Genomic DNA, 27,348 nt, shown 5'->3' with positions numbered 1-27,348 from the left:
ATAGCGGAGAACGAACGAAAAGATTATGGTAGGGTACGAAACCACCTCAAAATTATTCTTTCCGATCAATCTGTTGGGCTATTCCTATAAGTGTCACAAACAGCCCTAGAGTTCATACTGGAATAACACCTTAAGACACAAATCAACCAAAACCCTAATGTCACCTAGATACTCCAATGTCACCTCAAGTATCCGTGGGTATGATTATACTATATCCATCACACAATCTCAGATTCGTCTATTCAACCAACACATAGAACCTCAAAGAGTGCCTCAAAGTTTCTACCGGAGAATCACGACGAAAACGTGTGCCAACCCCTATGCATAGGTTCATGGTACTACTAGAAACTACGATTTTACCTAGAGCCATATACCCTAGGGGAAATGCTAAAAACCATAGGTAAGGACTTTACCTAGAGCATGCCCTAGGTAAACAACCTTAGGTAAAGTATAGTCGGTAAAGAGGTCTTTCCCTAGGGCGCACTTGTCAAGCTCTAGGGAACCATTTCTTTATCTAGGGCCCCAGGCGCTAGGGTAAGAGTTCATCTCAGCTGTTTGTCCACCGTGGAAAGGTGATTTACCTACAAGAACGTTTGGCTCTAGGGAAAGATGGTGGGGTCCAAGATATATCATATTAATATATTTGCCATATATAACATGCAATTCAAATTTAAATTCGTATCCGCCATAATTTAAATAATTAAATTATGAGCCCAAATTCGAATTTATAAATTGCAGCCAAAATGCAATGTACACATCAGATTCTCATTTAATTACACATACATCAGACTCATGGTCAATTTAGAGCTAACCATTTAAGAAGTAAACTATAGCTAAAAGAACAAATAAATCAACATGTACATGCGCTATTGATCTGGACAATTATTTGCTACTATTAGTCAGGCCAACTATCTACATCTCTGATTAAAATGGATGTCAACACCTTGTGTTGGTCATGCAAAGTATCTACACCACTCATCAAGACCTTGAGCAAGATACTAAATTACAGGTTAGTGTGTCCATCAACAGCAGACCATGGCCATCCGTAAGAACATGTTCCTAAAAACAAAGAAGATAATTCAATGATAAATAAAGTGTTTGAACACAGAGTACGCCAGAACAAGCTCAAGTTTATAGTGAGCAGGCCTAACAATTCCTAACAAGGATACAGTATGATCTAGACTAAACCTAACTCTATCTCAAGCAAATAACATCGGGTCAGGTTCATTGACATAGTTACACCCCGCTTGAAATCGGTGTATAATTATACAACCGTATATAATATACATGTGTAAATTACCGGCCACACACGATTTTCGTCTGAAAAAGAAAACAATGGTGGAAGGCATGTAAATTTTACAGGGGTTAGCAGTGAGAAACGATAATGCAATCATCACCTTAGTTGCACTAATCAATAGAAAAAGTACAAAGGACAATATTTTGGTGTTGGGCTCGACCAATCTTGCTTCTTCTCGATTGCAAACGAAATTAACCAAACTTACAAGTTAGAATGTCGTTTGCCTATACAGGATTTAATGGGACAAAACATCAAATGGTACGTTTCTCTCGCACCCCACATTGTAATATAGGAAAAATGAATCATTGTGTAACTTCAACGAATAAGAATCTTAAATATTCCATATATCCTTTTATGAAATAAAATAAGATTTATTTTACCTTACTAGTAAACATGCACACACAATGCACGTCTTCATTAACCAATATATATTCAACAAAAAGACAGGACATTGTAGTACTTGCATCTGTTGCTTTGTAACTTCACAAGGCACATAGATAAATGATACAAGTGTATCTCCTGGAATGAGTATTAAAAAGTTTATGGGGCGACAATAAAGCAGCACATTAATCCAATGAAAGGCCAATTTACTGGTACAACATTACATGAGTGGCAAAACAGAAGAACACGCCATGTTTGAATTTGCAAAGACCCCATTGGTGACACTAAAAATGACAAAGAACAATATTATTGAGAACCCAATGTAATCAGTGTGTAAAAATATGTTTCTGCCCTCTAAATCCTAGTAACACACTGATAAATAATCATAAATTTTAAGCAGCATCATGAAGATTTTCTGGGGAGTGAAATACAGTGCTCCAAGATTTTCAATCTCTTTCCAGTAAAAAGCACAGGGGCTGCTAACCTCTCAGCCCATCAGAAGCCCCAACTGTCTTGACCATCTGAAAAATATTATTTTGAGCCTGTTCGAAACAAGTGAAGAAAGACATGGCATTGATGTGTCAAAATAATTCAATAATACAAGAAATCTACAGTTCACAGCCATGTGAAGTGAATAGACTTTTTTGGGGAAAACGATCCCACACCTTAGCCCCTGACATTATAGCCACATAATGACGTTAAATTGACCGCTTGCAAGACTATGATGTATTTATATAGCAAACTACAATTCTCTAGAAGACTTGAAGATGATATTCTAGTTATATAGCAAACAACATTTCTGTATTTATACATCAAACTACAATTCCCTAAAAGAATTGCAAGATAGTGTGGTAGTTATATAGAAAACAACGTTCGGGCAATCCGGCAAAACTAACACAGTTATCACCTTCTCTTTCTGTTAAGAACTTAAGATTGTTAACACTCTGAACCTATCAGCTATGTAAGACTGGGGTGGGCAAGGATTGAATTATCACTTGTTTTGCTATTTCTCTAGTATAAGGTAGTATTGATGGCATACAAAATGAAATAAATCGGTTGGAACCAATTAGTAGCTAACCGAACATGTTAGATGTACAGAGCATGCATATTAGATAGCTAGTCAGTTTGCTAGCTATATGTGCATATTGAGCTAGTTACTTCAGCTTAGCTATCTACGAGTGCGTTAAACCTACAGCTGAGGTGATCGTATCTAGAAACAGTAACACAGCTATATAGTGCTCACGTTGGTTCATCGAATATTACTTTCAGAATCCCACGAGCTGTATTTTGTACAAAATCAAATGTGCTCCACATGATTACAAATTAAACAACAATGTCCGGGACAGCAAATTGTTCCCCAAAATACAACCTTGGGATATTAAGTATCATCATAAACATATGTGTGCTCACCTAAAAATTGACGTCTATAGATGGATTAAAACCAGATGCGCCTGCAGAGACATTGTACCTATTGATCGTGAAGCTCTTATACTAAATTAAATGTTCAGAAACAGAAGTCTCACCTCATGTTGTTTCTCATCAACTATTCCCTATATGTCTCACTAAGCTATAACCTATAGCTCACAGATTTCAATACGAGTTCATCCTAAATATTCCTATACACTAATCAACAAATCTGGGGAGGGAGGGGTGAGATACCTTGGCTCCCTACCATGCTCACATTTAACTTCTGGACAGCCGGCTGTCAGAGTAGAAGAACAGAGATGCGCGCCTGGGCACCCATCGTACGCAACCAGAGGAATCAGAGGGATGCTCGCCTAGGGACCGGTCGGAGAGCAAGCCCGGCGGTAGGCCCGGTAGGCATCAAATCGGCATGAGGCGACGTAACCACCGAGATGCGAGGTCACCAGGTCATCGCAAACCCGGCCGATCTGCATGGGCGGCGCGGTGCTGCCACCACAGATGGCGCAGCGTGTTCACCGCAGTCGACTCCGCGGTGGTGATTAGGCCGGGATCGGCAGGAGATACTGGCGAGAGGCAGCAAGAGGAGCCACCGAGTGCCGGGGTGCAGATCTGGGAGGGCGCGAGGGAGAGATTGGGTGGCGGTGCGAATGAGAGAGAGAGGGAGAAAAGACCAGATGCTGGCGGACACCTCCTTTCCCCACCTCACTGCGCGGTGCGTCCGGACCGAAATATGGCCTAGACCACTAAAAAGTAGAGCACACTGGTGGCAAAAAATGCGCGGGAGGCCACATCTGGCTGAATTTTTCGGTCCAGTACTGTCAACGAGGCTGCCTTCACCAAGGGGAGAAAACAACTCCAGGTAAACCTTTTCTTTTCTTTTCTTTTCAACTAAAAATTCGTCTTCTCCTAGAGTGCACTGTTCATAACTTTTCTTTCCCTTGAGGAGGTAAATGAGCCTTAGGTAAAGACCTTGGCCCTAGGTAAAATTGTTTTTTCTAGTAGTGTGGGCGGAACCCGTAAGTTGATCATCAAAACATACATCAAGTGAATCACGTGGTATCCCACTATCAACACAGATACGCACGGCAAGACATATATAAAGTGTTCTCAAATCTTTAAAGACTCGATCCGATAAGATAACTTCAAAGGGAAAACTCAATCCATTACAATAGGATAGAGGGGGAAGAAACATCATAGGATCCAAATATAATAGCAAAGTTCGTGATACATGAAGATCGTATCACCTCAAGAACACGAGAGAGAGAGATCAAACACATAGCTATTGGTACATACCCTCTTCCCCGAGGGAGAACTACTCCCTCCTCGTCATGGAGAGCACCGGGATGATGAAGATGGCCACCGGAGAGGGATTGCCCCCTCCGGCAGGGTGCCGGAACAGGTCTAGATTGGCTTTCGGTGGCTACGAAGGCTTCTGGCGGCGGAACTCCCGATCTATTGTGCTCCCTGATGTTTTTAGGGTATATGGAGATATATAGGCAGAAGAAGTACGTTAGGGGCCACGAGGGTGGAGGGCGCGCCCCCTACCTCATGGCCTCTTGAAGCTTCCCTTACGTGCACTTCAAGTCTTCTGGGCTTCTTTCCTTCCAAAAATGAGTTCCGTGAAGTTTCAGGTCAATTGGACTCCGTTTGATTTTCCTTTTATTCGAAACCCTAAAACAAGGTAAAAACAGAAACTGGCACTGGGCTCTAGGTTAATAGGTTAGTCCCAAAAATGATATAAAAGTGTATAATAAAGCCCATAAACATCCAAAACAGATAATATAATAGCATGGAACAATCAAAAATTATAGATACGTTGGAGACGTATCAGCATCCCGAAGCTTAACTCCTTCTAGTCCTCGAGTAGGTAAATGATAAAAATAGAATTTTTGATGCCGAGTGCTACTTGGCATAATTTTAGTTAAATTCTTCTTAATTGTGGCATGATTATTCATATGCATAAGATTCAAGACAAAAGTTCAGAGTGACATAAAAATAATAATACTTCAAGCATACTAACTAAGCAATTATGTCTTCTCAAAATAACATGGCCAAAGAAAGCTATCCCTATAAAATCATATAGTTTGGCTATGCTCCATCTTCATCACACAAAATATTTAAATCATGCACAACCCCGATGACAAGCCAAGCAATTGTTTCATACTTTTGATGTTCTCAAACCTTTTCAATCTTCACGCAATACATGAGCGTGAACCATTGTAACGCCCCGAGACCGATGTGTCAGGTGTCTTCTAGTTATTCGTTGTTGTTGCATGTTTGTTGAGTGCCTTGTCATATTTTACTTCTTGCATCATGTTCATCGTTTATTATATTGCATTATGCCATCCTTGTTTGTTTTGCCATGCCTATCTCTTGTCATATTGCTTTTGGTCATTCATGTTGTTGCCATGAGCATCTTATGCATTACACTCATTCTTATGTTACATGTTACTTTCATGTTGTGTGTGCATCAGCCCTTGCTATCCCTCTCTCAAGCCATGCCCATGTATCATCATCTCTCCCTTCCTTCTCCCTTCATGTTTTTGCAAGTGACGTTATTGCCGCCTCCTTTAATGTTCATTTATTTCCTGATGATCATACTCCATGCCTTATACCTCTCTGTAAAATTTCATTCATTTTGGAGTTGTTTTGGTTGGGTTCAAAAATGGCTCAAGTTTGAATTTCATTCAAACTTGGATTATTTTTCTATCTCTAAAAATTCCCAAAGCAATTTATTCAAATTCTGCACAAATTCTAGACTCCAGGGATATTCTCATTTCTCTCTCAACCTTCTTCATTATACTTGTGATTTTTCTGTCCTTTTTTCTGTGTAAAGAAAAGAGGAGAAGGAAAGCAGCAGTAGCAACATTGCAGCCCATCTCCCCAGCCCACCTGCACTCACCTTTCAGCCCAGCCAAGCCCACATGCGCCGATCCTTCTCTGTTCTTCGTCCTTCTCTGTACAACAACTCATCCAGGGGCTCCACGTCGACACCTCGAATGATTTGACGGTCGGAACAGGAGCCCCTGCTCCTACAAAACCTACCCTGTGATCCCCTAGGGTTTCCTCGTTCCTCCTCCTTCCCTCGTTCGCGCCGCCAGCAGGTAAGCGGGCACCCACACGTTGCTTCCTCCGCCGCCGACGCCATGTCCGGGACGGGCCGAAGCTCGTCTCCGGCGTAGCTCCGCTCGGTGGTACCTCTACGTCCTCACGACGCCTCCACGAACTGTTCCCGCTGTGATCCAAGGCCAGAGACGCCAAGTTCATCACCGTCTTCCTCCTTTGCTTCCTCTTCCGTCACGGGTAGATTTTTTTCGCCAAGTTCAGAGCTCCCTCCCGTCGTCTCCGGCACGTCTCCGTCGACCTCGCAGTGCCCTATGGTGAGCTGGGTAACGCCCATTCCTCTTTGTTTCTTCCTCTAGATGTTTGAACACCCGTAGGCCTCGCCTGATCCATGCCATGGCCACGCATGCGAGCACCTACACCCAGCGCCTCCACAGCATGCACACGTACACACCCAAAACCCGAGCCCCTGACGCTCCACCGCACCGCGCGCACACTCGCCGCCACACCCGGCAGCTTCGCCGATTGCCTCGCGTCGCCGTTACCCGAGCCGAGCCATGCTAGTGCTCGAGCAGGTCCTGCTGCCGCTGGCCCTGCTTCTCCTGCAGCTCGTGCTTTGCACGCACACGCCAGAGCAGCATCTCGCAGCCCGCTGACTGCCCTATTACTCACCCGTGCCCGCCAAGCTATTGTAGTCGTCCGCCATGCCGTGCCCGAGTCGAGCGCGAGCCACTGTATGCGTGCATCCTGTAGCGAGCACCCTCACCTTTTTCCGCAGTCCCGCCGCCGCTCTGCTTTGCGAGATGTCGTCTCCTAGCTCGACACTGTCGACACCGGTGTTCTCCGTGTAGCCATGGCCAAAGGCTCGGCCCTCTGGCCATAGGTCAAAAGACTCCAGGCGCACAAGTTAACCACAAACACGCATCCAGCTCATTGGTCAGGGTGGTGCTACTACTTTGCAAGCGGGAGGTCCAGGGTTCGAGTCCCAGTCTCCCAATTTTTCCCTGTCACTTTTTATCTTTTGCCCACACTCCCACTCCGCCCCGTGGGCCAAATCTTCCTGGGCCTCTTGCACCGTACGTTCAATCTGGCCCGCGCATGTTTTTTTCCTTCTCTGTGTTTTTTCTTTATTCTTCCACTGCATGCATAATTACAGGAATGCCATCATTTTGAATTGTTAATAACTAAATATGCATGCATCCAAACTAAACAAACTATATATCTAAAATGCTTAGGATTTCATCTAGTTTCATAATTTCCAACTTTCATTCATGATTAAAATGTTTAAAATGATGTTTGTTTAAATTTGCTCTATGGATATGCTAAAATGCTTTAATTCATAACTATTTAACCGTAACTCGGAATTTAATAATCTTTATATGTAAATGGGGTAGAAAAATGCCTAGTTTAACATGGTGACCTTTATTTGCATGTTTAATAACTCTAAAATTGTGTTTAGGGCAGAACAGTACCAAACCTTAAAATATGCATATGGGGTTTTACCGGAATTGTTGTTGTTGTTTCCGACCTCATTTAAACTTGCTTAAATGTTTAGTTTGCTTATGCTTCACACCTTGCCATGCTAAACAACATTTAATATTGTTGAGTACCTAAACGAGATCGAACTAAATAATGGGATGTGGTGTTTTGTCAATATGCATCCCGATGCACATTGAGCTCCACTTAATTTGTAGGATTGTTTGTCCATTTTTGCCATGCCATGCTTCATTAAACCGGACATGCATCATACTTGATTGTGCATCGTGCCTTGGTTATGTGTTGGTTGTTTACTATGTTGTGTGCTTCTTTCCGGTGTTGCTTCTTCGGGTTGGTTTCGGAAACGTTGCATTTGTGAGGATACGTTGGCTACATCCGTTTGTCTTCTTCATGGACTCGTTCTTCTTCCTTGCGGGATTTCAGGCAAGATGACCATACCCTCGAAATCACTTCTATCTTTGCTTGCTAGTTACTCGCTCTTTTGCTACGCCTATGCTGTGATACCTACCACTTGCTTATCATGCCTCCCATATTGTTGAACCAAGCCTCTAACCCACCTTGTCCTAGCAAACCGTTGTTTGGCTATGTTACCACTTTGCTCAGCCCCTCTTATAGCATTGTTAGTTGCAGGTGAAGATTGGAGTTTGTTCCATGTTGGAACATGGATATGTTGTTGGGATATCACAATATCTCTTATTTAATTAATGCATCTATATACTTGGTAAAGGGTGGAAGGCCCGGCCTTATGCCTGGTGTTTTGTTCCACTCTTGCCGCCCTAGTTTCCATCATATCGGTGTTATGTTCCCGGATTTTGCGTTCCTTACGCGGTTGGGTTATAATGGGAACCCCTTGACAGTTCGCTTTGAATAAAACTCCTCCAGCAAGGCCCAACATTGGTTTTACCATTTGCCACCTAGCCTTTTCTTTCCCTTGGGTCGGCCAGCCCAAGGGTCATCTTTATTAAACCCCTGGGCCAGTGCTTCTCTAAGTGTTGGTCCAACCCAGAGCACCGTGCGGGGCCGTCCCTTGGCAACTTGGGTTACGTTGGCTCCCGTACGCTTAGCTTATCCGGTGTGCCCTGAGAACGAGATATGTGCAGCTCCTAACGGGATTTGTTGGCACAACGGGTGGTCTTGCTGGACTTGTTTTACCATTGTCGAGGATGTCTTGTAACTGGGATTCCAAGTCTGGTCGGGTCTTCCCGCTAGAAGGAATATCCTTCGTTGACCGTGAGAGCTTGTGATGGGCTAAGTTGGGACACCCCTGCAGGGATTTGAACTTTCGAAAGCCGTGCCCACGGTTATGGGCAGATGGGAATTTGCTAATGTCCGGTTGTAGAAAACCTGAAGTTGATCTTAATTAAAATACATCAACCGCGTGTGTAACCATGATGGTCTCTTCTCGGCGGAGTCCGGGAAGTGAACACGGTGTTGGAGTAATGCTTGGCGTAGGTTATTCTAGGATCACTTCTTGATCATAGTTTCTTGACCGTGCTTTGCCTTCTCCTCTCGCTCTCATTTGCGTATGTTAGCCACCATATATGCTAGTCGCTTGCTGCAGCTCCACCTTATATCTTTTACCCTACCTATAAGCTTAAATAGTCTTGATCGCGAGGGTGTGAGATTGCTGAGTCCCCATGACTCACAGATACTTCCAAAACCAGTTTGCAGGTGCTCGATGATATCGTGCAGGTGACGCAACCAAGCTCAGGAGGAGCTCGATGAAGATCGAGTTCGTTAGGTTGTCCCGTTTCCAGTTGATCAGTAGTGGAGCCCAGTTGGGACGATCGGGTATCTGTGTAGCATTTGGGGTAGTCTTCTTTTATTTTGGTTCCGTAGTCAGACCTTGTCTGTATCTGGATGATGTAATGCTTTATTCATGTATTGTGTGAAGTGGCGATTGTAAGCCAACTATGTATCTCTTTCCCTTATGTATTACATGGGTTGTGTGAAGATTACCTCACTTGCGACATTGCTTACAATGCGGTTATGCCTCTAAGTCGTGCTTCGACACGTGGGAGATATAGCCGCATCGTGGGCGTTACAACCATGGACATATCACTATAGGTGGAATAGAGTGGTGGTTGTGGAGAAGACAAAAAGGGAGAAGATAGTCTCACATCAACTAGGTGTGTCAACGGGCTATGGAGATGCCCATTAATAGATACCAATGTGAGTGAGTATGGATTGCCATGCAACGGATGCACTAGAGCTATAAGTGTATGAAAGCTCAATAAAAGAAACTAGTGGGTGTGCATCCAACTTGCTTGCTCACGAAGACCTAGGACATTTTGAGGAAGCCCATCATTGGAATATACAAGCCAAGTTCTATAATGAAAGATTCCCACTAGTATATGAAAGTGACAACATAGGAGACTCTCTATCATGAAGATCATGGCGCTACTTTGAAGCACAAGTGTGGTAAAAGGATAGTAGCATTGCCCCTTCTCTCTTTTTCTCTAATTTTTTTATTTTGCTTATTTGGGCCTTTCTCTTTTTTATGGCCTCTTTTCTCTTTTTTTATTTGGGCTTCTTTGGCCTCTTTTATTTATTTATTTTCGTCCGGAGTCTAATCCCGACTTGTGGGGGAATCATAGTCTCCATCATCCTTTCCTCACTGGGACAATGCTCTAATAATGATGACCATCACACTTTTATTTACTTACAACTCAAGAATTACAACTCGATACTTAGAATAAGATATGACTCTATATGAATGCCTCCGGTGGTGTACCGGGATGTGCAATGACTCATGAGTGACATGTATGAAAGAATTATGAACGGTGGCTTTGCCACAAATACAATGTCAACTACATGATCATGCATAGCAATATGACAATGATGGAGCGTGTCATAATAAATGGAACAATGGAAAGTTGCATGGCAATATATCTCGGAATGGCTATGGAAATGCCATAATAGGTAGATATGGTGGCTGTTTTGAGGAAGGTATATGGTGGGTTTAAGGTACCGGCGAAAGTTGCGTGGTACTAGAGAGGCTAGCAATGGTGGAAGGGTGAGAGTGCGTATAATCCATGGACTCAACATTAGTCATAAAAAACTCATATACTTATTGTGGAAATCTACAAGTTATCAAAGCAAAGTATTACGCACATGCTCCTAGGGGGATAGATTGGTAGGAAAAGACCATCGCTCAACCCCGACCGCCAGTCATAAGGAGGACAATCAATAAATAAATCATGCTCCGACTTCATCACATAACGGTTCACCGTACGTGCATGCTACGGGAATCACAAACTTCAACACAAGTATTTCTCAAATTCACAACTACTCAACTAGCATGACTCTAATATCACCATCTCCATATCTCAAAACAATCATCAAGTATCAAACTTCTCTTAGTATTCAACACACTCATAAGAGAATTTTATTATTCTTGAATACCTAGCATATTAGGATTTTAAGAAAATTACCATGCTATTTAAGACTCTCAAAATAATCTAAGTGAAGCATGAGAGTTCATCTATTTCTTCAAAATAAAACTACCACCATGCTCTAAAAGATATAAGTGAAGCACTAGAGCAAATGACAAACTACTCCGAAAGATATAAGTGAAGATCAATGAGTGGTCGAATAATTATGCAACTATGTGAAAACTCTCTAACATTTAATAATTTAAGATCTTGGTATTTTATTCAAACAGCAAGCAAAGCAAAATAAAATGACATTCTAAGAATGGCAAACATCATGTGAAGAAGCAAAAACTTAGGATCAACCGAAACTAACCGATAGTTGTTGAAGAAGAAAGGTGGGATGCTAACCGGGGCATCCCCAAGCTTAGATGCTTGAGACTTCTTGAAATATTATCTTGGGATTCCTTGGGCATCCCCAAGCTTGAGCTTTTGTGTCTCCTTAATTCCTCTCATATCACGGTCTCCCTAAATCTCAAAAGCTTCATCCACACAAAACTCAACAAGGATCGTGAGATAAGTTAGTATAAACCATTGTCAAAACCTTATCATACTATACTGTAGCAAATCACTAAAATTATTATTCAACATTGCATACTAAATGCCTCTGCATATTTAATAGTCCTATCCTCAAATAGAATCATTAAAGAAGCAAACATATGCAAACATAACAACAATCTGCCTAAACAGTATAGTCTGTAAAGAATGCAGCAACATCCATACTTCCCTAGCTTAAACAATTATGGAAGAAAATTCGCACTGTAGTAAATTTATCAGATTTTAATATGCAAAAGGTTTCAACATTTTATCACATTCTGACTTTCTAGGGAATTATTGCAACAGCGGTAAACTTTCTGTTTTCAAACAACAACATGTGGACTTCTAAAATAGGCATAGTAAATGCTATCAATGCCACTTTTATTGAAATAAAAGATGCAAAACATTGTTCCAAATAACAGCAAGCAAATCCTAACAAAATAAATTGACTCTCCAAGCAAAACACATATCATGTGGTGAATAAAAATATAGCTCCATGTAAAGTTACCGATAGAAGTAGACGAAAGAGGGGATGCCTTCCGGGGCATCCCCAAACTTTGGCTTTTAGGTGTCCTTAGATTATCTTGGGGGTGCCATTAGAATCCCCAAGCTTAGGCTCTTTCCACTCCTTATTCCATAATCCATCAAATCCTTACCCAAAACTTGAAAACTTCACAACACAAAACTTAAAGTAGAAAATCTCGTGAGCTCCGTTAGCGAAAGAAAACAAAAGACCACTTCAAGGTACTGTAATTAACTCATTCTTTATTTATATGGGTGTTATACCTACTGTATTACAACTTCTCTATGGTTTATAAACTATTTTACTAGCCATAGATTCATCAAAATAAGCAAACAACACACGAAAAACAGAATCTATCAAAAACAGAACAGTCTGTAGTAATCTGTAGCTAGCGCAAGATCTGGAATCCCAAAAATTATAAAATAAATTGCTGGACGTGAGGAATTTATCTATTAATCATCTGAAAAAAGAATTAACTAAATAACACTTCCAAACAAAACTGGCAGCAATTCTCGTGAGCGCTAAAGATTCTGTTTTTTATAGCATGATCAACAAGACTTTCCCCAAGTCTTCCCAAAAGTTCTACTTGTTACAAACACTAATTAAAAGCATAAAACCACATATAAACAGAGTCTAGATGAATTATTTATTACTAAACAGGAACAAAAAGCATGGAACAAAAATAAAGTTTGGTTGCCTCCCAACAAGCGCTATCGTTTAACGCCCCTATCTAGGCATGATGATTTCAATGATGCTCATATAAATGATAAGAATTGAAACATAAAGAGAGCATCATGAAGAATATGACTAGCACATTTAAGTCTAACCCACTTCCTATGCATAGGGATTTTGTGAGCAAACAACTTGTGGGAACAATAATCAACTAGCATAGGAGGGCAAAACAAGCATAACTTCAAAACTTTAAGCACATAAAGAGGAAACTTGATATTATTGCAACTCCTACAAGCATATATTCCTCCCTCATAATAATTTTCAGTAGCATCATGAATGAATTCAAAAATATAACTATCACATAAAGCATTCTTTTCATGGTCTACAAGCATAGAAATTTTACTACTCTCCACAGAAGCAAAATTCTTCTCATGAATAATAGTGGGAGCAAACTCAACAAAATAACTATCATGTGATTGAAAATTAAGATCAAGATGACAAGTTTCATGGTTATCATTATTCTTTAAAGCATACGTGTCATCACAATAATCATCATAGATAGGAGGCATGCTTTCATCATAATAAATTTGCTCATCAAAACTTGGGGGACAAAAAATATCATCTTCATCAAAAATAGCTTCCCCAAGCTTGTGGCTTTGCATATCATTAGCATCATGGATATTCAAGGAAATCATACTAACAACATTGAAATCATGCTCATCATTCACATATTTTGTGCCAAACATTTTATAGATTTCTTCTTCTAGCACTTGAGCACAATTTTCCTTTCCATCATACTCACGAAAGATATTAAAAAGATGAAGCGTATGAGGTGAACTCAATTCCATTTTTTATAGTTTTCTTTTATGAACTAAACTAGTGATAAAACAAGAAACTAAAAGACTCGATTGCAAGATCTAAAGATATACCTTCAAGCACTCACCTCCCCGGCAACGGCGCCAGAAAAGAGCTTGATGTCTACTACACAACCTTCTTCTTGTAGACGTTGTTGGGCCTGCAAGTGCAGATGTTTGTAGGACAGTAGCAAATTTCCCTCAAGTGGATGACCTAAGGTTTATCAATCCGTAGGAGGCATAGGATGAAGATGGTCTTTTTCAAGCAACCCTGCAACCAAATAACAAAGAGTCTCTTGTGTCCCCAACACACCCAATATAATGGTAAATTGTATAGGTGCACTAGTTCGGCGAAGAGATGGTGATACTAGTGGTATATGGATAGTAGATAAAGGTATTTGTAATCTGAAATTATAAAAACAGCAAGGTAACTAATGATAAAAGTGAGCGTAAACGGTATTGCAATGCATTGAAACAAGGCCTAGGGTTCATACTTTCAGTAGTGCAAGTCCTCTCAACAATAATAACATAATTGGATCACATAACTATCCCTCAACACGCAACAAAGAGTAACTCCAAAGTCACTAATAGCGGAGAACGAACAAAGAGATTATGGTAGGGTACGAAACCACCTCAAAGTTATTCTTTCCAATCAATCCGTTGGGCTATTCCTACAAGTTTCACAAACAACCCTAGAGTTCGTACTAGAATAACACCTTAAGACACAAATCAACCAAAACCCTAATGTCACCTAGATACTCCAATGTCACCTCAAGTATCCGTGGGTATGATTATATGATATGCATCACACAATCTCATATTCATCTATTCAACCAACACATAGAACCTCAAAGAGTGGCCCAAAGTTTCTATCGGAGAATCACGACGAAAACGTGTGCCAACCCCTATGCATAGGTTCATGGGCAGAACCCGCAAGTTGATCACCAAAACATACATCAAGTGAATCACGTGGTATCCCATTGTCACCACAGATACGCACGGCAAGACATACATCAAGTTTTCTCAAATCTTTAAAGACTCAATCTGATAAGATAACTTCAAAGGGGAAACTCAATCCATTACAAGAGAGTAGAGGGGGGAAGAAACATCATAGGATCCAAATATAATAGCAAAGCCCGCGATACATCAAGATCGTATCACCTCAAGAACACGAGAGAGAGAGAGAGATCAAACACATAGCTACTGGTACATACCCTCAGCCCCGAGGGAGAACTACTCCCTCCTCGTCATGGAGAGCATCGGGATGATGAAGATGGCCACGGGAGAGGGATTGCCCCCTCCGGCAGGGTGCCGAAACGGGTCTAGATTGGCTTTCGGTGGATACGGAGGCTTCTGGTGGCGGAACTCCCGACCTATTTGTGCTCCCTGATGTTTTTAGGGTATATGGAGATATATAGGCGGAAGAAGTACGTCAGGGGGGCCACGAGGGGCCCACGAGGGTGGAGGGTGTGCCCTAGGGGGGGTGGGCACGCCCCCTACCTCGTGGCCTCCTTGAAGGTTCCCTTACGTGCACTTCAAGTCTTCTGGGCTTCTTTCCTTCCAAAAATGAGTTCCATGAAGTTTCAGGTCAATTGGACTCCGTTTGATTTTCCTTTTCTTCGAAACCCTAAAACAAGGTAAAAACAGAAACTGGCACTGGGCTCTGGGTTAATAGGTTAGTCCCAAAAATGATATAAAAGTGTATAATAAAGCCCATAAACATCCAAAACAGATAATATAATAGCATGGAACAATAAAAAATTATAGATACGTTGGAGACGTATCAGCCCTCCTTGGACCCAGGCTTGGGCCATGTGCGATTGGGCGAGGCATGGAAACCCAACCATTTCCGTAGGTATGTACATCCCACACGGTAATCCGAGAAAATCATTTCCATAGGTATGTACATCCCACACGGTAATCCAAGAAAATCATTTCCGTAGGTATGTACATCTCACACGGTGAATCCCAAGAAAAACATTTTCGTTCATATGTATATCACACACAGTCAATCCAAGGAATACGTTTCCGTTCTTATCTACATCCCACACGGTCAATCCAGGGAAAACGTTTCCGTTCGTACGTACATCCCACATGGTTTTATGTGTAGGCTCGTGTCTGAAAGGTGTAACTATCACACACGGTCTTCCTTGGTTAACTGTTTGCTTTTATTAACTATATCACACACGATTTGATGAAGAAAACTATGTGGCACTGGGCTATCCATCACAAGCGCTTTTACTGCTAGAACCATTTGCAAAGATCCATGACACATTTAGCAGGTTTATTAATTTACAATTAATAATTCCAGTATTACGCAAATTCACATTTCATATCGAACAGCTGTTTGCCAATTTCATATCAGGCACATAAATATATTAGAATATCGCAATACGGTAGCTACATGAAAACAGCACAGTACAACATATAGCTAGTTCAACTTCATAAGAACAATATATTCATTTCCCTAATCGAGATCATCCATGCTCGTCTTATCCAGCTATGCTTTAGTTCAGTAAGAACCCATTTTGCACGGGCCAACTGGGAAAGTGCCTCCTCCTTCGCAAACTCCATCTTAGCAAAGTCTGATTTAAAAAATCTGAGCTCATTCTCCACCTTCAACTTTTTATCCCGCATCTTGAAATATGCTTTAGTGTTGACAAGACTTTCTCTAAGCCTACGTGTGTTCTCTTCCTCATACATGCTCCAGATCTTCGTTAGGCAGGTCTTCAAATACTGTGGACACTCTTAATCAACCCACTCCAAGTAAGAACACTTCCGTTCATCCTATAATATTTAAAAGTAGATCAGTAACAATTGTAGGGGAAATGGGTTTATAGCAACATAGAAAATCACCAATGCTTATTTTGAAAAACTGAAGAAACATGTTAATTATGACATATCTTCTCAAAAAGATCAATGTGCAAATGAAATAATTGGTACTAAGACAACAACCAAATTTTGGAACATCAGAAGCTATAATTAACTACAACGATGCTGCAAGTTCTTACTCATGTACAATAAATAACAAATTGAACATTTTATGAGGAAAGTAAATATAACTGCAACAACATAGCGACAATGTTTGGATGACAGAAAATGGATACTAACAGGTGTGTACATGCACAAATTTAGTAATATAGAATTAATAGCACTAAGGCCGTCCACTATGTATGCACAAACTGGGGTAAAGACAACTGTTCCTACATCTCGCACCGGTGCCCTGCACTGGCGAGCCGATGCAGCGGAAAAAAATCAGGGACCTAGACTCCGAAGCACGTAGTTGCTCTGATGCCCAGTTCCTTGGTTCCATAAATATTTAGTATTTTACTGCTTGGTTGCTAGGATGTGTGGACCAAAGTTGGTTGCACAAACTGCTGAAGCAGTTCCAAATAATTTTCTAATGGCACCACTAATGAGATGGCAACAATTTAAGATACTAGGTACAAATTGTGACACTATCTCAGGATGCATTTGGTTGAAGGTGTGGTATGAATGGGTTGGGACCGTGACAGTGTCTGAATCACATCTATCAAATGATTTGTAACAATGAAAGAGGGTCTAACCTTCTTTGCACATGCCAGAAACTTCCTCCCACTGTCCACAGAATGAAACGCAACTAGCTTCACGCATGGAGATTGATGGTGACAACGAGCAGATAGATCTTCAGCCACCCCGCTCCATTCGTTGCCACTGATGGTCTTAGGGAGCTACAAGAGGAAGAAACGACTCAAATCGACCTCCAGGTAAAAACCCTTCATTCCAAGTCATAGCCCGAGACAGAGAAGAGAGGCATACCCGGGTGGTGAAGGAGTAGTCACCGGAGGAGGAACCGTTGGAGATGTCTTTGAAGAAGACCATGGCGACCCTAGCGGTAGGATGCGAGACAGCAAGAGCGAGGAAGCGGATATAACTTAGCAAGGAAGGAAGGAAGGAGGAAACAGGGGAAATGTGACTTGTGGTCGGGGAGAAAAGGGGGTGGGGGTAGATATTTTGGCGGTAGGCCAAAATTTTGGAAATGTGGAGGGAAACTTTGCGCGCGGTGCCAACGAACCATTCACTTTGAACAATTGTGTGCATCGCAAACGATTCTTCTGCTTTACATGCATGGGATGAGTTTGATAATTCAAATTTTGGTCTCAAGGCATGGGCAAATTCACTTTAAACGCATGTGGTGCTGCTGGACCATTCACTTTGAACGATTGTGTGCATCACAAACGATTATTTTGCTTTACGTGCATGGGATGAGTTTGATAATTCAAATTTTGGTGGAAATTTCCCCGGGTACGTCATTGCATAATTTAACATCGCTTGCTAATTTGGGCACACAAAAGAGCGTACAACAGACAAACCACACTTACCGAATCTAGCAATTTTAGTAATTACACACAGCCAGTTGACCTAAACATTTCTCTAACAAAAGACCAGCATTAAAAACAAAGCCTAAGTATGCATAACTAAAAATCCGCCGCTGCGCCGGCCTATGCATCGCCGGTGTGAGATGAGATGTCGATGACTTGTCCTGGTGACATGCCGCCATTGGTGGACTCCGCATCCCCCTACTGAAGTCGACCGCGTCCTCATCCTTTTCCTCGTCCTCCTCCTCGGTGCCGCGCTCAAGGTTGTAGTACTCGTAGTAGTGGCTGCGCCAGAGCTCGCGTTGGTACTCCAGCGCCGATTCCTCGACGGAGAGACTCTTCTCTACCTTGACCTCGGCCACGCGCAACTCCTTCTCCCGGCGCTCCTCGATCTCCGCCGCCTCCTGCATCTCCAGCTCCCGCTCGGCGACCTCATGAGGAAGCAGGTGCTCCATGGCCACCGCCGCCTTTTCAAACGTCGGTTGCATGCTGGAGTCCGAGGTGGCCTGGAATATCTTGGCATGTGCATCCTCGATCTTGCCGTGGATGGCCTCGACCCGGGCCAGGGCGACATCAGCGGCACAGACGGCAGCTCGAGCGCTCTCGGCATTTGTAGCAACCATCGCAGCAGCAGTTGCAGCCGTCTCGGCTGCTGCAGCTGCCCTGTCGGCTGCCATAGACGCCCTCTCGGTGGAAGCCGCCGCGCTCAATGTGGATGCGGCGGCACTCTCGACGTAGGCGGCTGTGCTCTCGGCACAGGCGGTGGCGCTCGGGGGAACGCGGCCATCGTACAGGCCTTCACGAAGTGTTTCGATGATGTCATCTTTGAAGAAGGGGGTGCGGGAATGGGATTGGGATTCGCGGATTCCGCGGTTGCCGGCACTAGAGCAGACAAGCCGACGAAGCTTAAGGAGGGAGACTTGAATAGACCCAGATATTTTCATCGCAAAAGGTTCCTATAAAACAACTGTGTGTGATGTTGTAGATATTTTTTATTAGCTGTGAAAGATGAATTTGGAATAAAGTGCCAACGGATGGTGTTTTAAATGAATGAGAAATTTTGTAGTACTAATACAACTGTGATGTCAAATTTTGGAAAATTTCAGGGGTCATTTGACCTCCTAAGACATTTAAGTGATTTTCTAGCCAGTTAATGACCGTAATTGAAATTTGAACTACATGTACATGCAACAACTAACCATAACGGTTTGAAAACTCATATTTCGTGTACTTGTGTGCGATTTAATTCCATGTGCAGTAAATTGGATGGAATTTTCAAACATATTGGTCTAACGGCTATGACACAATTAAGCATGGAGTGACATGGCATTTTAATTCCAAAAAATAAAAAATCAGAAACACATGAAACCCTGGTTGATGTAATGTCATGCCACCAAGATGATGTGGTAAAGAAATTGGCATGTTTGACAAAAGTTTGGACACACACCCCTCACAAACCGGAGCAACTCGCTAGAAGGTTTGTGGTTCCGAGAGGGAACAATGCATGTTTGATGACGAACGGGAGATAGCTTCCTCTTACGGCCATCAAATTTTTTTTACGTCTAACATGCACTACTGCTGCCTCTTTTAGCACTGCGTTGGTTTTCCCCGAAGAGGAAGGGATGATGGAGAAGAACTCGCCTTGCAATGCCTAACAATCTGCGCGCCGGACTCGTCGTCATTGAAGCCTGGTTCGGGGGCTAATGAGGGAGTCCCGGATTAGGGGGTGTTCGGGTAGCCGGACTATACCTTCAGCTGGACTCTAGGACTATGAAGATACAAGATTGAAGACTTCGTCCCGTGTCCGGATGGGACTTTCCTTGGCATGGAAGGCAAGCTTGGCGATGCGGATATTCAAGATCTCCTACCATTGTAACCGACTCTATGTAACCCTAACCCTATCCGGTGTCTATATAAACCGGAGGGTTGTAGTCCGTAGGCAATCAACTCCATATACAACAATCATACCATAGGCTAGCTTCTAGGGTTTAGCCTCCTTGATCTCGTGGTAGATCTACTCTTGTACTACCCATATCATCAATATTAATCAAGCAGGATGTAGGGTTTCACCTCCATCAAGAGGGCCCGAACCTGGGTAAAACATCGTGTTCCCTGCCTCCTGTTACCCATCCGGCCTAGACGCACAGTTCGGGACCCGCTACCCGAGATCCGCCGGTTTTGACACCGACAATGGGCCAGAAGTGAAAACGGGCTGGAATCATATTGGATGGCCCAGATGATGACACTGGGCCTAATTCGGATAGGGCGTAACGGGCCTTGGGTTAGCGGGCTGTAAATGGGCTATATGTGAACATGCCGTTAACAGGCTTTCCATGGGCCGGCCCGCCACCTTTTGACCAAGTCAAATGGGCCAGCCTTTTCACAGGAATGGGCCTCTGTTGGGCCGTGCCACATGTCCACGTATCATAGGCGCCTTCTGTCCAATGAGTGGATGACATCTGACCCGACGATGAGCCGACGCGTGTTTCCTCCAGCCAATGATGATTTTACATGTGGAAAATCCGCATTGGTTGGGGCTGTTAACGGGTTATCGGATCCAAAACCCGACCTGGTAGCTTAACGGCGTTCCGTTACGGTGGATGCAACGTGTCGGTCACCCTTGACGAAAGCACTTCCGTGACGCGCGATTTATCGTCATGGAAGTGGACACTTCCGTGATGATAATTTTGGTAATGTCATGGAACACTTCTACGACGGCACATGTATGACTATCTTGATTCTGTCATAAATTTTTCATGGATGTACATGGATGAAAAAAAACATGACCTACTGTGACAAACACGTATCATCACGGAAGTGTATTTTTTTGTAGTGTCCGATGATGTGTGAGTAATTTACTTCAGACCTTCGGGTCCGTAGTTATTAGCTAGATGGCTACTTCTCTCTCTTTGAATCTCAATAAAAAGTTCTCCTCGATCTTCTTGATTCGATGTAACTCTTTTGCGGTGTGTTTGTTGAGATCCGATGAATTGTGGGTTTATGATCAAGTCTACCTCTGAACAATATTTGATTCTTCTCTGAAATCTTTTATGTATCATTGGTTATCTTTGCAAGTCTCTTCGAATTATCAGTTTGGTTTGGCCTACTAGATTGATCTTTCTTGCAATTGGAGAAGTGCTTAGCTTTGGTTTCAATCTTGCGGTGCTCGATCCCAATGACAGAAAGGGAAACGACACGTATTGTATTGTTGCCATCGAGGATAAAAAGATGGGATTTATATCATATTTCTTGAGTTTATCCCTCTACATCATGTCATATTACCTAATGTGTTACTCTATTCTTATGAACTTAATACTCTAGATGCATGCTGGATAGCGGTCGATGTGTGGAGTAATAGTAGTAGATGCAGGCAGGAGTCGGTCTACTTGTCACGGACGTGATACCTATATACATGATCATGCCTAAATATTCTCATAATTATTCGCTTTTCTATCAATTGCTCGATAGTAATTTGTTCACCCACCGTAATACTTATGCTATCTTGAGAGAAGCCACTACTAAAACCTATGGCCCTCGGGTCTATCTTTTATCATATAAGTTTCCAATCTATTTTATTTTGCAATCTTTACTTTTAATCTTTATCATAAAAATACCAAAAATATTATCTTATCATCTCTATCAGATCTCACTCTCGTAAGTGACCGTGAATTGATTGACAACCCCTTTATCGCGTTGGTTGCGAGGTTCTGATTTGTTTGTGTAGGTACGAGGGACTTGCGTGTAGCCTCCTACTGGATTGATACCTTGGTTCTCAAAAACTGAGGGAAATACTTATGCTACTTTGCTGCATCACCCTTACCTCTTCAAGGGAAAACCAACGCAGTGCTCAAGAGGTAGCAAGAAGGATTTCTGGCGCCGTTGCCGGGGAGTCTACGCACAAGTCAAGACATACCAAGTACCCATCACAAACTCTTATACCTCATATTACATTATTTTCCATTTACCTCTCGTTTTCCTCTCCCCCACTTCACCCTTGCCATTTTATTTTCCCTCTTTTTCCGTTCCGTTTCTCTTTTCTAGTTCGTCTCTTTTTGCTTTTTTTTTGCTTGCTTGTGTGTTGGATTGTTTGCCGCGATGGCCTTACCAAAAGTTTTTTATCCTCACCTTAGAAGGTTGGAAGAAATTGAAAACAATGTTAGAAGTTTTATGTCCTTGCAGTTTTAGCATAATAATTTCTTCAGAAACAAGCTTAAAGAACAAAAAAGTTTTATAGGGTACATGAATAAAGAGCTCGATGATATGTCTAAAGAATTTTATGGTTTGCAATCTCAGTTAAATCATCTTGAAAACTTAATAGCCCAAATTTCGGATAAACAGGCCACCTTAGTTAATAGGATGGACGCCAAACCGGAAGAACTTGATGGTAATAAGGATGAAGATCTAAAAGTTATTGATGCGTCCCCTATTAAATCTTTCTTTTGCAATATGAATCTTGATAATTATGGGACTGGAGATGAGTCAACTTTAGTTAGAAGGTGTCCCAATGATTCGGAGTTTTCAGATCTTGATGCAAAAATTGATAAAAGTGGGATTGGAGAGGTCAAAACTTTAAATAGCAATGAACCCGCTATCTTGGATTTCAAGGAATTTAATTATGACAATTGCTCTTTGATAGATTGTATTTCCTTGCTGCAATCCGCGCTAAACTCTCGGCATGCTTATAGTCAAAATAAAGCTTTTACTAAACATATCATTGATGCTTTAATGCAATCTTATGAAGAAAAGCTTGAATTGGAAATTTCTATCCCTAGAAAACTTTATGATGAGTGGGAACCTACTATTAAAATTAAAATTAAAGATCATGCATGATTTTCTTTATGAGATTTGGGTGCTAGTGTTTCCACGATTCATAAACTTTGTGCGATTTGCTAGGTTTCCCTGAATTTGATGATTGTTCTTTAAACTTGCATCTTGCGGAATCCACCATTAAGAAACCTATGGGAATAATTAATGATGTTCTTATTGTTGCAAATAGGAATTATGTGCCCATAGATTTCATTGTTCTTGATATTGATTGCAATCCTTCATGTCCTATTATTCTTGGTGGACCTTTCCTTAGAACGGTTGGTGCAATTTTTGATATTAAAGAAGGGAATATTAGATTCCAATTTCCGTTAAGGAAGGGCATGGAACACTTTCCTAGAAATAAAATTAAATTACCTTATGAGTCTATTATGAGGGCCACTTATGGATTTCATACCAAAGATGACAATACCTAGATCTATCCTTGCTTTTATGCCTGGCTAGGGGCGTTAAACGATAACGCTTGTTGCGAGGCAACCTAATTTTATTTTTTGTTTCTTGATTTTTTATTCTGCTTAGTAATAAATAATTCATCTCGCCTCTGTTTAGATGTGGTTTTATGCTTTTAATTAGTGTTTGTGCCAAGTAGAACCTTTGGGAAGACTTGGGGAAAGTCTTTGCGATCTTGCTGTAAAAAACAGAAACTTTAGCACTCACGAGATTTGCTGCCATTTTTTACTGGAAAGTGATATTTGGTTAATTATTTTCAAGATGATTAATAGATAATTTCCCCCCGTCCAGAAATTTAGTTTAGAATTTTTGGGGTTCCCGAAGTATTCGAAAGCTAAAGATTACTACAGACTGTTCTGTTTTTGACAGATTCTGTTTTTTCGTGTGTTGTTTGCTTATTTTGATGAATCTATGGCTAGTAATAGAGTTTATGAACCATATAAAAGTTGGAATACAATAGTCTTAACACCAATATAAGTAAATAATGAGTTAATTATAGTACCTTGAAGTGTTGGTTTGTTTTCTTACTAACGGAGCTCACGAGATTTTCTTTTAAGTTTTGTGTTGTGAAGTTTTCAAGTTTTGGGTAAAGATTTGATGGATTATGGAACAAGGAGAGGCAAGAGCCTAAGCTTGGGGATACCCAAGGCACTCGAAGGTAAAATCCAAGGACAACCAAAAGCGTAAGCTTGTGGATGCCCCGGAAGGCATCCCCTCTTTCATCTTCGTCCATCGGTAACTTTACTTGGAGCTATATTTTTATTCACCACGTGATATGTGTTTTGCTTGGAGCGTCTTGTATGATTTGAGTCTTTGCTTTTTAGTTTACCACAATCATCCTTGCTGTACGCACCTTTTGGGAGAGACACACATGAATCGTAATTTATTAGAATACTCTATGTGCTTCACTTATACCTTTTGAGCTAGATAATTTTGCGCTTGTGCTTCGCTTATATCTTTTAGAGCACGATTGTGGTTTTATTTTATAAAAATTATTGATCTCTCATGCTTCACTTATATTATTTTGAGAGTCCTTTAAAACAGCATGGTAATTTTCTTTGGTTATGAATTTAGTCCTAATATGATAGGCATCCAAGATCGGTATAATAAAAACTATCATAAAAAGTGCATTGAATACTATGAGAAGTTTGATACTTGATGATTATTTTGAGATATGAAGGTGGTAATGTTAGAGTATGATAGTTGATTAGTTGTGAATTTGAGAAATATTTCTTCTAAAGTTTGTGATTCCCGTAGCATGCACGTATGGTGAACCGTTATGTGATGAAGTTGGAGCATGATATATTTATTGATTGTCTTCCTTATGAGTGGCGGTCGGGGACGAGCGATGGTCTTTTCCTACCAATCTATCCCCCTAGGAGCATGCGCGTAGTACTTTGATGCGATAGCTAATAAAATTTTGTAATAAGTACTCCCTCCGTAAACTAATGTAAGAGTGTTTAGATTACTACTTTAGTGATCTAAACGCTCTTATATTAGTTTACGGAGGGAGTATATGAGTTCTTTATGACTAATGTTGAGTCCATGGATTATACGCACTCTCACACTTCCACCATTGCTAGCCTCTCTAGTACCATGCAACTTTCGCCGGTACCATTAGCCCACCATATACCTTCCTCAAAACAGCCACCATACCTACCTATTATGGCATTCCCATAGCCATTCCGAGATATATTGCCACACAACTTTCCACTGTCCCATTTATTATGACATGCATCATCATTGTCATATTGCCTTGCATGATCATGTAGTTGACATCGTATTTGTGGCAAAGCCACCATTCATAATTCTTTCATACATGTCTCTCATGAGTCATTGCATATCACGGTACACTGCCGGAGGCATTCACATAGAGTCATATTTTGTTCTAAGAATTGAGTTGTAATTCTTGAGTTGTAAGTAAATAAAGTGTGATGATCATCATTAGAGCATTGTCCCATGTGAGGAAAGGATGATGGAGACTATGATTCCCCCACAAGTCAGGATGAGACTCCAGACGAAAATAGAAAGAAAAGAAAAAAAGAGGCCAAAAAGAGAGAGAAGAAGGCCCAAATAAAAAAATGAGAGAAAAAGAGAGAAGGGACAATGTTACTATCCTTTTTCCACACTTGTGCTTCAAAGTAGCACCATGATCTTCATGATAGAGAGTCTCATATGTTATCACTTTAATATACTAGTGGGAATTTTACATTATAGAACTTGGCTTGTATATTCCAATGATGGGCTTCCTCAAATACCCTAGGTCTTCATGAGCGAGCAAGCTGGATGCACACCCACTTAGTTTCTTTTTGAGCTTTGATACACTTATAGCTCTAGTGCATCCGTTGCATGGCAATCCCTACTCACTCAAATTGATATCTATTGATGGGCATCTCCATAGCCCATTGATATGCCTAGTTGATGTGAGACTATCTTCTCCCTTTTGTCTTCTCCACAACCACCATTCTATTCCACATATAGTGCTACGTCCATGGCTCACGCTCATGTATTGCGTGAAGATTGAATAAGTTTGAGAACATCAAAAGCATGAAACAATTGCTTGGCTTGTCATCGGGATTGTGCATGATTTAAATACTTTGTTTGGTGAAGATAGAGCATAGCCAGACTATATGATTTTGTAGGGATAACTTTCTTTGGCCATGTTATTTTGAGAAGACATAATTGCTTAGTTAGTATGCTTGAAGTATTATTATTTTTATGTCAACATTAAACTTTTGTCTTGAATCTTTCAAATCTAAATATTCATGCCACAATAAAAAGAATTACATTGAGAATTATGCTAGGTAGCATTCCAAATCAAAAATTCTGTTTTTATAATTTACCTACTCGAGGACGAGCAGGAATTAAGCTTGGGGATGCTTGATACATCTCCAACTTATCTATAATTTTGGATTGTTCCATGCTATTATATTATCTATTTTGGATGTTAATGGGCTTTATTTTACACTTTTATATTATTTTTTGGACTAACCTACTAACCCAAGGCCCAGTGCAATTGTTGTTATTTTGCCTATTTCAGTGTTTCACAGAAAAGGAATATCAAACATAATCCAAACGGAATGAAACTTTTGGGAGAGTTATTTTTGGAACAAACCTGATCCAGAGGACTTGGAGTAGAGGTCAAGCAATCAACGAGGAGTCCACGAGGCAGGGGGCGCACCTACCCCCTGGGCGTGCCCTCCCCCCTCGTGGGCCCCTCGTGACTCAAACGACCTACTTCTTCCTCCTATATATACTCATATACCCTGAAAAAAAATCCAAGAGCACCATGAAACCCAATTTCCTCTGCCGCAACCTTCTGTATCGAAGAGATCCCATCTTGGGGCCTTTTCCGGAGGTCCACCGAAGGGGGCATCAATCACGGAGGGCCTGTACATCAACTCCATGGCCCCTCCGATGATGTGTGAGTAGTTTACTTTAGACCTTCGGGTCCATAGTTATTAGCTAGATGGCTTCTTCTCTCTCTTTGAATCTCAATACAAAGTTCTCCTCGATCTTCTTAGAGATCTATTCGATGTAACTCTTTTGCGGTGTGTTTGTCGAGATCCGATGAATTGTGGGTTTATGATCAAGTCTATCTATGAACAATATTTGATTCTTCTCTAAAATATTTTATGTATGATTGGTTATCTTTGCAAGTCTCTTCGAATTATCAATTTGGTTTGGCCTACTAGATTGATCTTTCTTGCAATGGGAGAAGTGCTTAGCTTTGGGTCCAATCTTGCGGTGCTCGATCCCAGTGACAGAAAGGGAAACAACACGTATTGTATTGTTGCCATCGAGGATAAAAATATGGGGTTTATATCACATTCCTTGAGTTTATCCCTCTACATTATGCCATCTTACCTAATGTGTTACTCTGTTCCTATGAAGTTAATACTATAGATGCATACTGGATAGCGGTTGATGTGTGGAGTAATAGTACTAGATGCAGGCAGGTGTCAGTCTACTTGTCACAGACGTGATGCCTATATACATGATCATGCCTAGATATTCTCATAATTATTCGCTTTTC

The 27,348-nt window shown here is 41.4% G+C and overlaps 1 long non-coding RNA gene across 1 annotated transcript; it reads right to left on the bottom strand.

Annotated features, from left to right (window-relative positions):
- Positions 1 to 744: 744 nt before the first annotated feature.
- On the bottom strand, positions 745 to 3,796 carry LOC119268046. The gene is made up of 2 exons (XR_005132812.1): positions 2,163 to 3,796; positions 745 to 1,059 (listed from the first exon to the last, which is right to left on the bottom strand). It is a non-coding gene; the product is annotated as an uncharacterized LOC119268046 (long non-coding RNA).
- Positions 3,797 to 27,348: the final 23,552 nt, after the last annotated feature.

Source organism: Triticum dicoccoides, chromosome 3A (assembly GCF_002162155.2).
Source record: "Triticum dicoccoides isolate Atlit2015 ecotype Zavitan chromosome 3A, WEW_v2.0, whole genome shotgun sequence".
Classification (NCBI taxonomy): domain Eukaryota; kingdom Viridiplantae; phylum Streptophyta; class Magnoliopsida; order Poales; family Poaceae; genus Triticum; species Triticum dicoccoides.
This window is presented reverse-complemented; position numbering and strand designations above follow the sequence as displayed.